Source organism: Silurus aristotelis (genome assembly GCF_946808225.1).
Source record: "Silurus aristotelis genome assembly, chromosome: 23".
In the NCBI taxonomy this organism is placed as follows: domain Eukaryota; kingdom Metazoa; phylum Chordata; class Actinopteri; order Siluriformes; family Siluridae; genus Silurus; species Silurus aristotelis.
This window is the reverse complement of record NC_139596.1, coordinates 19,556,116-19,566,115: the sequence shown is the minus strand read 5'-3', so window position 1 is coordinate 19,566,115 and position 10,000 is coordinate 19,556,116. Positions and strand designations below refer to the sequence as shown.

Below are 10,000 nucleotides of genomic sequence, written 5' to 3'. Positions count from 1 at the left end.
CAAAATTGGGATACACACAGGGATTGATCTCTCACTCACTCACACTCTCTCTATCTGTGACAGGGTGAGAGAGTGTGAGTGAGAGAGAGAGAGAGAGAGAGAGAGAGAGAGAGAGAGAGAGAGAGAGAGAGAGAGTGAGTGTGTGAGTGAGAGTCTGAGTGAGAGAGAGAGAAAGAGAGAAAAAGAGAGAGTGAGTGAGTGAGAGTGAGAAAGTGAGAGAGAGAGTGAGAGAGAAAGAGAGAGAGAGAGAGAGAGAGAGAGAGAGAGAGATATACAGTGAGGAAAATAAGTATTTAAACACGCTGCTATTTTGCAAGTTCTCCCACTTAGAAATCATGGAGGGTCTGAAATTGTCATCGTAGGTGCCAATCCACTGTGAGAGACATAATCTAAAATAAAAAAATCCAGAAATCACAATGTATGATTTTTAAACTATTTATTTGTATGATACAGCTGCAAATAAGTATTTGAACACCTGTCTATCAGCTAGAATTCTGACCCTCAAAGACCTGTTAGTCTGCCTTTAAAATGTCCACCTCCACTACATTTATTATCCTAAATTAGATGCACCTGTTTGAGGTCATTAGCTGCATAAAGACACCTGTCCACCCCATACAATCAGTAAGAATCCAACTACTAACATGGCCAAGACCAAAGAGCTGTCCAAAGACACTAGAGACAAAATTGTACACCTCCACAAGGCTGGAAAGGGCTACGGGGAAATTGCCAAGCAGCTTGGTGAAAAAAGGTCCACTGTTGAAGCAATCATTAGAAAATGGAAGAAGCTAAACATGACTGTCCATCTCCCTCGGACTGGGGCTCCATGCAAGATCTCACCTCGTGGGGTCTCAATGATCCTAAGGAAGGTGAGAAATCAGCCCAGAACTACATGGGAGGAGCTGGTCAATGACCTGAAAAGAGCTGGGACCACCGTTTCCAAGGTTACTGTTGGTAATACACTAAGACGTCATGGTTTGAAATCATGCATGGCACGGAAGGTTCCCCTGCTTAAACCAGCACATGTCCAGGCACGTCTTAAGTTTGCCAATGACCATTCGGATGATCCAGAGGAGTCATGGGAGAAAGTCATGTGGTCAGATGAGACCAAAATAGAACTTTTGGGTCATAATTTCACTAAACGTGTTTGGAGAAAGAAGAATGATGAGTACCATCCCAAGAACACCATCCCTACTGTGAAGCATGGGGGTGGTAGCATCATGCTTTGGGGGTGTTTTTCTGCACATGGGACAGGGCGACTGCACTGTATTAAGGAGAGGATGACCGGGGCCATGTATTGCGAGATTTTGGGGAACAACCTCCTTCCCTCAGTTAGAGCATTGAAGATGGAACGAGGCTGGGTCTTCCAACATGACAATGACCCGAAGCACACAGCCAGGATAACCAAGGAGTGACTCTGTAAGAAGCATATCAAGGTTCTGGCGTGGCCTAGCCAGTCTCCAGACCTAAACCCAATAGAGAATCTTTGGAGGGAGCTCAAACTCCGTGTTTCTCAGCGACAGGCCAGAAACCTGACTGATCTAGAGAAGATCTGTGTGGAGGAGTGGGCCAAAATCCCTCCTGCAGTGTGTGCAAACCTGGTGAAAAACTACAGGAAACGTTTGACCTCTGTAATTGCAAACAAAGGCTCCTGTACCAAATATTAACATTGACTTTCTTAGGTGTTTAAATACTTATTTGCAGCTGCATCATACAAATAAATAGTTACAAAATCATACATTGTGATTTCTGGATTTTTTTTTTTAGATTATGTCTCTTACAGTGAACATGCACCTCCCCTGGTGGTCTAGTGGTTAAGATGCAGCGCTCTCACCGCTGCGACCCGGGTTCGATTCCCGGTCAGGGAACCATCCCCAGCCACTCTTAGTGCCGGTCCCAAGCCCGGATAAATTGGGGAGGGTTGCGTTAGGAAGGGCATCCAGCGTAAAACATGTGCCAAATCAAACGTGCGGAGGATCCGCTGTGGCGACCCCTAACGGGAGAAGCCGAAAAGAAAGTTTAAGTTTACAGTGGACATGCACCTCAGTGTCAATTTCAGACCCTCCATGATTTCTAAGTGGGAGAACTTGCAAAATAGCAGCGTGTTCAAATACAAATTTTCCTCACTGTATATATATATATATATAGAGAGAGAGAGAGAGAGAGAGAGAGAGAGAGTGAGAAAGAGAGTAAGTGAGAGAGAGAGAAAGAGAGTGAGTGAGAGAGAGAGTGAGAGAGAGAGAGATTGAAAGAGAGACACTTAATTGTGATACTGCATTGTGTTTTGGACAATCTGTTTTGTAAAAGGTTCCAGGGTTCCTGAAAAGGTTGCTGTAGTGGAAATGAGACAGGAAAGTGAAAGGAACCCTGAACCAAAATGGCTCCCATTCCATACTTCAACACCATGTGATTCCGTCTGGACTGCGGTTCATTGGAAGCGAATTCACCGTACAACAAGACGAAGAGAAGAATACGTCAGAGTTCTGTAAGTGTTACTGAGAGAGCAGACAGACGTCTGGAGTAATATCCATCATGACCCAACCTGCCCAGACACCACTCTGGATCAAAAGAAAGAATGAAATCTCCAAAAAAATCTGAGTTTCACAAGAGAAAATATTTCAGCTGGAAGTTTAGAGAGGAAACGGTCCTGATGCTGAGTGTGTGAAGCTGCTGTTCATGCTAAGGGACGATTTCCCAATGAAAATAAAGTGGCTTCAATAAAATAATATATATTTCTCCAAAGTGGCCCAACTTCCAAAATATCTGTGGTATGTAACACCTCCAGTGGTGGAGAGTAATAAAGTAAACGCAATTCATTCCTGTGCTTAAGTCACTTTTCAGAAGGTTCATGATGATTGTAACAGAAATCAATCAGTGTTTGAGTCATTAATAATCTATTAATAGATCAGTGTGCTGAGAGTCACATTCGAGTCTTTACACAGAAACTGAGGTGATTAAGTGAAGAATCTTGTGATAAAAATGATCACAGGAACATTAGAGTTATAATAAATCACTACTTTTGGAGAAAATTAAAGAAGAAATGCTATATATATGTTTTAGGGGTGTAACGGTCCACAGTATGGGTGGGTCGGTTCCGTTTCACTACAGTTTAGAAATAAGAAGAAATTAAAAAAAAAAAACCCACCAAATTGCTTGTTGTTTTTTATAAACACAGTTTATTATTATTAACATTTGTAAACATCAAGAGTTTAAATTTTAAACAATTTTAAATCAAATGCTTGCTTGGTTAAATAATAAATCAAATAATATTTTACAACATTTAATAAAAATAAAATAGAATAAATGTAACTGTTCTGCTTGTTTCAACATACTTTTACAAATTCCTTCAATCCTTCATTCATTCACTCACTCCCTCGACAAGCAGAAGTGTCAGGATTTTTCTCCATATAAGAGAAATTCTTAAAGCTAAATATAAAACAATAGAGTTAGTGTTAGCTTTAGCTGCTAGCCACTTGCTGTTTAGCATTTAATGCTAGTGCTATGGATTCTTTAACATTTTCATGCAAAACAAATGTGCATTTTGGGTACAAAGCGAACAGCTACAGTGACACTACAGTGTTACAGTCACACCACAGTACTACAGTGACACTACAGTGTTACAGTCACACCACAGTCCTACAGTGACACTACAGTGTTACAGTCACACCACAGTACTACAGTAAAAATACAGTACTACAGTGACACCACGGTACTACAGTGACAATACAGTGCTACAGTGACACTACAGTACTACAGTCACACTACAGTACTACAGTCACACCATAGTGCTACAGTGACACTACAGTGTTACAGTCACACCACAGTACTACAGTCACACCACAGTACCACGGTGACAATACAGTACTACAGTCACACCACAGTGCTACAGTGACACTACAGTACTACAGTCACACTACAGGGCTACTATAGTGCTACAGTCACACCGCAGTACTACAGTCACACTACAGTATTACTACAGTGCTACAGTCACACCACAGTACTACAGTGACACTACAGCACAACAGTCACACCACAGTACTACAGTGACACTACAGTACTACAGTCACACTACAGTACTAGAGTCACACCACAGTGCTACAGACACAATACAGTACTACAGTCACACCACAGTGCTACAGTGACACTACAGTACTGCAGTCACACTACAGTACTACTACAATGCTACAGTCACACCACAGTGCTACAGTGACACTACAGTACTACTACAGTACTACAGTCACACCACAGTACTACAGTGACAATACAGTGCTACAGTGACACTACAGTACTACAGTCACACCACAGTGCTACAGTGACACTACACTGCTACAGTCACACCACAGTACTACAGTGCAATACAGTACTACAGTCACACCACAGTGCTACAGTGGCACTACAGTACTACAGTCACACTACAGTACTACTACAGTGCTACAGTCACACCACAGTGCTACATTGACACTATAGTACTACTACAGTACTACAGTCACACCACATTACTACAGTGCTACAGTGACACTACAGTGCTACAGTCACACCACAGTACTACAGTCACACTACAATACTACTATAGTACTACAGTCACACCACAGTACTACAGGGACACTACATTGCTACAGTGACACTACAGTACTACAGTGACACTACAGTGTTAGTCACACCACAGTAATACAGTGACACTACAGTACTACAGTCACACCACAGTACTACAGTGACAATACAGTACTACAGTCACACCACAGTGCTACAGTGACACTACAGTACTACAGTCACACTACAGTACAACTACAGTGCTACAGTCACACTACAGTACTACAGTCACACTACAGTACTACTACAGTGCTACAGTCACACCACAGTACTACAGTGACACTAAAGCACTACAGTCACACCACAGTACTACAGTCACACCAAAGTACTACAGTGACAATACAGTATTACAGTCACACCACAGTACTACAGTAAAAATACAGTACTACAGTGACACCACAGTACTACAGTGACAATACAGTGCTACAGTGACACTACAGTACTACAGTCACACCACAGTGCTACAGTGACACTACAGTGTTAGTCACACCACAGTACTACAGTGACACTACAGTGTTACAGTCACACCACAGTACTACAGTGACACCACAGTACTACAGTCACACCACAGTACTACAGTAAAAATACAGTACTACAGTGACAATACAATGCTACAGTGACACTACAGTACTACAATCACACCACAGTGCTACAGTGACACTACACTGCTACAGTCACACCACAGTACTACAGTCACACCACAGTGCTACAGTGACACTATAGTACTACTACAGTATTACAGTCACACCACATTACTACAGTGCTACAGTGACACTACAGTGCTACAGTCACACCACAGTACTACAGTCACACCACAGTACTACAGTGACACTACATTGCTACAGTGACACTACAGAGCTACAGTGACACTACAGTGTTAGTCACACCACAGTACTACAGTGACACTACAGTACTACAGTCACACCACAGTACTACAGTGACAATACAGTACTACAGTCAGACCACAGTACTACAGTCACACCACAGTGCTACAGTGACACTATAGTACTACTACAGTACTACAGTCACACCACATTACTACAGTGCTACAGTGACACTACAGTGCTACAGTCACACCACAGTACTACAGTCACACCACAGTACTACAGTGACACTACATTGCTACAGTGACACTACAGAGCTACAGTGACACTACAGTGTTAGTCACACCACAGTACTACAGTGACACTACAGTACTACAGTCACACCACAGTACTACAGTGACAATACAGTACTACAGTCAGACCACAGTACTACAGTCACACCACAGTACTACAGTGACACTACAGTACTACTACAGTGCTACAGTCACACCACAGTGCTACAGTGACACTATAGTACTACTACAGTACTACAGTCACACCACATTACTACAGTGCTACAGTGACACTACAGTGCTACAGTCACACCACAGTACTACAGTCACACCACAGTACTACAGTGACACTACATTGCTACAGTGACACTACAGAGCTACAGTGACACTACAGTGTTAGTCACACCACAGTACTACAGTGACACTACAGTACTACAGTCACACCACAGTACTACAGTGACAATACAGTACTACAGTCAGACCACAGTACTACAGTCACACCACAGTGCTACAGTGACACTATAGTACTACTACAGTACTACAGTCACACCACATTACTACAGTGCTACAGTGACACTACAGTGCTACAGTCACACCACAGTACTACAGTCACACCACAGTACTACAGTGACACTACATTGCTACAGTGACACTACAGAGCTACAGTGACACTACAGTGTTAGTCACACCACAGTACTACAGTGACACTACAGTACTACAGTCACACCACAGTACTACAGTGACAATACAGTACTACAGTCAGACCACAGTACTACAGTCACACCACAGTGCTACAGTGACACTATAGTACTACTACAGTACTACAGTCACACCACATTACTACAGTGCTACAGTGACACTACAGTGCTACAGTCACACCACAGTACTACAGTCACACCACAGTACTACAGTGACACTACATTGCTACAGTGACACTACAGAGCTACAGTGACACTACAGTGTTAGTCACACCACAGTACTACAGTGACACTACAGTACTACAGTCACACCACAGTACTACAGTGACAATACAGTACTACAGTCAGACCACAGTACTACAGTCACACCACAGTACTACAGTGACACTACAGTACTACTACAGTGCTACAGTCACACCACAGTGCTACAGTGACACTATAGTACTACTACAGTACTACAGTCACACCACATTACTACAGTGCTACAGTGACACTACAGTGCTACAGTCACACCACAGTACTACAGTCACACCACAGTACTACAGTGACACTACATTGCTACAGTGACACTACAGTGCTACAGTGACACCACAATACTACAGTCACACCACAGTACTACAGTGACACTACAGTACTACAGTCACACCACAGTACTACAATCACACCACAGTACTACAGCCACACCACAGTACTACAGTCACACCACAGTACTACAGTGACACTACAGTACTACAGTCACACCACAGTACTACAGTAAAAATACAGTACTACAGTGACACTACAGTGCTACAGTCACACCACAGTGCTACAGTCACACTACAGTACTACAGTGACACTACAGTGCTACAGTGTCACTGCGCTCACTCCAGTTTCTTTTTCATACCCGACATGGTTGTGTATGTTTCACGTTTAATAATAATAATAATAATAATAATAATAATAATAATAATAATGATAATAATTGTAAATATGCGCTGAAAGTGTGAGGCGGAGAATAAACACTAAATATGTACCTGAGGGAACTCAGATATTAATTAATAACCGCACGCATACTGAACTAAACGCCCTGTAGAGAACAAGTTCAGTACAAAGATGTGTACCGTTAAATCAATCAATAAATTAATGAATAAATAAGACTGTAGTTTGTATAACACATTTCAAATAGTGCAAAATAAACTGTAAAAAAAAACCTGGTCAAAATTACAAATAAAATGAGATTGTGATGATCGCAGTAATAGAAATGAAATAATAACTTCACAGAAAAACAGAACAAATGCAAAAACTGCAATAATTAAAATAATATGAGTAAATGCTAATAAAAAAATTTAATTAATAAAAAAAAATCATACAAAATAAAATGCTGGTACTTCAAACGCTTCATCTAGTGCACTATTTATCCAATTAAGATGATCAGATTTGTTTAAAGAATGAAGTGTTGTTTTGAAGGCACTTATTTAGTTTAATTTAAATGCACCCATATACCTCACAGAGACACCAGCATAGTGTCAGTATCAGGTGGTGTATCTCACCCCCAAACCTTCAGTGATGTTCTTCCTGAACCAATCCACCTCCTCATCCCATCATTATACACCACATCTCCAGAACCCATCAGTATAATAGAGAAGTGCAGTAGATCAGAGCTGCATCTCACACTGGATCTCATACAGTCACAATGAGTTCATCACTAAAACAACAAACACAATGACCACAATTCAACACATCTCCTTTCACTGGAGCCACAGCTCCACCTCCACATACATCATCTCCAGCAGGAGCATCCATATTCACCTTCTCACATCACCCCGGGGTTTCCTGCGTTTCTGAGCATTACGGTTTTGAAACAAAGGCAAATTGTGTGTTTTTGTGCAAATTAAAACGCAAAGGTATAAACAGCTCATAAAAAAAGCGTAACAGTTGTGTAGAGACACACAATTGTATTGTGTCTTTGGATGCTGCATCAAATTTTGCTTTTGCTTAACCTTGAAGACCCAAAACTTGCTCCAGCACACTAATACCCTTGTGCACAAATCCAGCTTCCTGAAGATCTACTTTCTCTGTGTAGGAGTAGGAGATCTCCAGCTATAGAGCTTCCAAATCAAGTTTGTTATGTATTTTATAAATATGTCTCAGTGACCCATCAGCCCTGATCCTGTGTTTTAATACAGAGGGTTTAGTCTCCTCACATAGTGCACTACATATCCAATCATCACTTACCAGCTTCTACACACTACCCAGTGCACTAGTGAGCAGATTAAGAGGTTTTGGACCCTTTTAATAATTGTAACCCCTCCATGTAGTGCACTATATTTACACTAATCTCTGTCTATTTTACCCAATTCAGTGTGTAGTGCTACAGCCAAAGCTGTGTGACTGTACATTATATCATCTAGAATCACGTCCACACACCCTAGATACAGAATCAATCATTCAATCAACCAGCTAATCAATCAATCAATCAATCAGCCAACCAATCAATCAATAATTAAATAAATCAGCCAACCAATCAATCAATCAACCAACCAACCAATCAATCAGTCAGAAAATTTGCCAATCAATTTAATCAATCAATCACTCAATCAGCCAATAAATCAGTCAATCAATAAATCAACCAACCAATCAATCAATCAATCAATCAATCAATCAATCAATCAATTTAATCAATCAATTAATCAGCCAATCAGCCAATCAATCAATCAGTCAATCAATCAGTCAATCAGCAAATCAATCAGTCAAGAAATCTACCAATCAATAATTAAATCAATCAGCCAATCAATCAATTAATCAATGAGCAAATCAATCAATAAGCCAATCTGCATTTTGTATAGCAGCTTTCAAATAGTCCAAAATAAACAGAAATAAATGGAATCAACATGCAGTCAATAATACAATATTAATAATGATGATGATGATGATGATGATGAATGACAGCAGTGACAGAAAGGAAATATAAAGAATATAAAGTAAGAGCATGTAAATACATAAATATGTGGCACATGAAAAACAAAAATTCATCAAATAAATATATATATATTTTTTTATAAATATAATAAATGCAGTAAAACAATAGTAAATAAAAATAATAAATTAAACTTTTTTTATTTCAAAAGATCAAATATGTTTTTATATATATATATATATACCCCCTGAACCACAGTCATTAACCCCATCAGCCAATCAGATCCGTCCTTACTGACCACTTTCACTCAGACCTGAACCTCTTCCGGTTCCTGTTCACACGGGTGACGCCATCAAACCCAATCACACACTCATTCACACCCTGAGGTAGAGGCATGTTCTTCCCCTCGAGGGAACCCACACAGACACCACAAGAAGATATGAAACTCTCCACAGACCATCATAATTCCATTCAACTGAACAGATTTATAAATCACAGCTCCAAAAAGTTTCAGAAGAGTGTGTGTGTGTGTGTGTGTGTGTGTGTGTGTGTGTGTGTGTGTGTGTGTCTATACTGTAAATATTTCAGTGCATACCATCATCATATAAAAGCTTTGATACCACCTGACACGTAAAAGCGAGAAGATCTTCAGCATTCCTGTGGTGTGAAATGATGTCGGTGATGCTGAACATCAGCTCCAAACTGACTACGACTTCAGAATTC

The 10,000-nt window shown here is 40.6% G+C and overlaps 1 protein-coding gene across 1 annotated transcript in view; it reads right to left on the bottom strand.

The window, feature by feature from the left end:
- Window positions 1-10,000, bottom strand: part of LOC310718647 (fibrosin-1-like protein) — a gene marked incomplete at its 3' end in the record, with an annotated part of 237,471 nt that overhangs the window by 225,749 nt on the left and 1,722 nt on the right. The window lies entirely within an intron of this gene.